Source organism: Cydia splendana, chromosome 5 (genome assembly GCF_910591565.1).
Source record: "Cydia splendana chromosome 5, ilCydSple1.2, whole genome shotgun sequence".
Lineage (NCBI taxonomy): Eukaryota > Metazoa > Arthropoda > Insecta > Lepidoptera > Tortricidae > Cydia > Cydia splendana.
Genome location: NC_085964.1, coordinates 1,124,170 through 1,126,735, shown reverse-complemented (window position 1 = coordinate 1,126,735; position 2,566 = coordinate 1,124,170). Strand labels below are relative to the sequence as shown.

The window sequence follows — 2,566 nt, the reverse complement described above, 5'->3', positions numbered from 1 at the left end:
CGGAAGGTGGTGACCGGTACCAATCAACCATGCGACTAAACCACTTCGTGTTTGGCTTCGTTCGATTCGTCGCAACAAGATCTTTGACACAAGTTAGTACTCAGGGTCTGATGATGGAGCTGGACTGTGGCCACGGGTACCAGTCTACCATGTAACTGAACCACTTCGTGTTTGGGCTCGTTTGATTTGTCGCAACAAGATCTTTGACACAAGGTAGTACTGAGGGTATGATGATGGATCCGGAAGGTGGTCACCGGTACCAATCAACCATGCAACTACACCACTTCGTGTTTGGCTTCGTTCGATTCGTCGCAACAAGATCTTTGACACAAGTTAGTACTCAGGGTCTGTGTCACGAAGTGGTTTAGTTGCATGGTTCATTGGTACCGGTGACCACCTTCCGGCTCCAACATCAGACCCTGAGTACTATCTTGTGTCAAAGATCTTGTTGAAACGAATAAAACGAGCCTAAACACGAAGTGGTTTAGTTGCATGGTTGATTGGTACCGGTGACCACCTTCCAGCTCCATCATCAGACTCTGAGTATCACCTAGTGTCAAAGATCTTGTTGAGACGAATCAAACGATCCTAAACACGATGTGGTTTAGTTGCATGGTTGATTGGTAATGGTACCTTCCAGCTCCATCATCAGACCCTGAGTACTGTCTTGTGTCAAAGATCTTGTTGAGACGAATCAAACGAGCCCAAACACGAAGTTGTTTAGTTACATGATAGACTGGTACCCGTGGCCACCTTCCAGCTCCATCATCAGACCCTGTGTATCTTCAGTGTCAAAGATCTTGTTGAGACGAATCAAACGAGCCTAATCATGTTACTACATGGTTGATTGGTATCCGTGACCACCTTAATCATCATCAGATCCTCAGTACCAGTTCGTTTTTAAACCCTCGTTGATACAAACTTTACAACCTATAGGTACCAAATGCAATGACGAAACATGTAAATAAGCGAGTAGGTACCTATAATTTCTTTCGAGTAATATACCTTCATAAGTACGAGTATGGGGCTATTCATAAATTACGTCGTTTCAAATGGGAGGAGTGGGGGGGGGGGGGGGGTCTGGACATCGGATGATGGTAACATGACGTAGGAGGAAACAGATTCATCCGAAGCTTGATTTTTGGATGATTTGAGGGGTGGGGGGGGTCAAAAATCGTCAAAAATAGATGATGTAATTTATGAACAGCCCCTATGTACATTTGCACTGCATTTAGTATTTTCGTACTTACCAAATAACAGTTTTAGAACTTTAAAAGTTAAGTACAGTTAGTGTTGTTATGGTTGATTTCAATATGCTTCGCGAAGGATCAAGAATGTTTAATCCATCATTGTAGTGCAAGTGTGGTAGAAGGGATCGGCATACTGAGCTCGCACGACCTGCCGCAGCGCGTAAAATACCTAAACTCGCTCAACGCCGAAATGTAATAGCGCTCTTAAATCACGGAACCGATTGGGTTTAATGTGTAGTAAATAAAAATAATAAATTTTAAGCCGGGCCGTCAATCTTAAGGGGTTTTACGGAACCCTTAGGGCGCGAGTCCGACTAAATACTTATTTAAAATTGTTCTAGAATTACAGTTCTTTTGACAACGGAAACTTCAAGCTAAAGTTTATTATAGGTATATAAAAAAGTTTCGCAGTCGGTAGGATTCGAACCTACGCTCCCAGAGGGAATCTGATTTCTAGTCAGACGCCTTAACCGCTCGGCCACGACTGCTGCTTGCTAAGTGCACGTAATTTACGTACTTTCACCATAGGACGTCCGATGGAGCCATATGTGACATTTGTAGGTCGACTGGTCTGGTTGGCCTTGAGCGGTAAAATTGATCTCATTATTTTGTACTCATAACGCAGCTCGCTCGCATCACTAGAGTGATATGAAGATGAGAACAAACTAGACTCATCTTGTGAAGTTAAAATCGCTCCCTTGCGGTTTACACGACTAGCTTCGCTTTAACGGTTCTTGAGATAGAGCCCGCTGACTGACAGATAGATGAGCATGAGATGAACGGACGGACGGATTCCGCAAGTTCAGTAGTATGGTTCTGATTGTCACCATTAGGGTACGTAACTCTTAAACTGTATATTTTATTAATTATATAAAGTATAATAGGTATTTCCTGTTCTTGAATTCCCTAACATCTAAAAGAACGAAAAACTGCGTACATGCAAAAATGTCCAGCGGTTTCCTCTTCTATTAGGACGGCCATATTTGCTCGCTGATTGCACTGTGTCGCTGTGTGTGGCTTCGCTGTCAATCTATCAAGTCGCGTGGCCACCGCAGTGCCTCTCATAAATTTAAGAGACCAATACAAACATTGTGACATCAAAACGATATCTAAAAATACGATCGAATTGACAACCTCCTCCTTTTTTGAAGTCGGTTAATGACGTCAGTCGAGTCGTATTTGTCCATACCTACGCGTATTGGACGCACAAGCTTAGTCAGTAGATGATGATGATGTCAGTACATCAGCTTGATATTACAATGGTCTACATGGTAATATTAAACTACATGTAAGTTTGAATTGGCCTCCATAGTAGG

The 2,566-nt window shown here is 42.8% G+C and overlaps 1 non-coding gene across 1 annotated transcript; it reads right to left on the bottom strand.

Moving 5' to 3' along the window:
• Positions 1-1,656: 1,656 nt before the first annotated feature.
• On the bottom strand, positions 1,657-1,738 carry Trnas-aga (transfer RNA serine (anticodon AGA)). Its single transcript has one exon. It is a non-coding gene; the product is annotated as a tRNA-Ser (tRNA).
• Between the last annotated feature and the right edge of the window lie 828 nt (positions 1,739-2,566).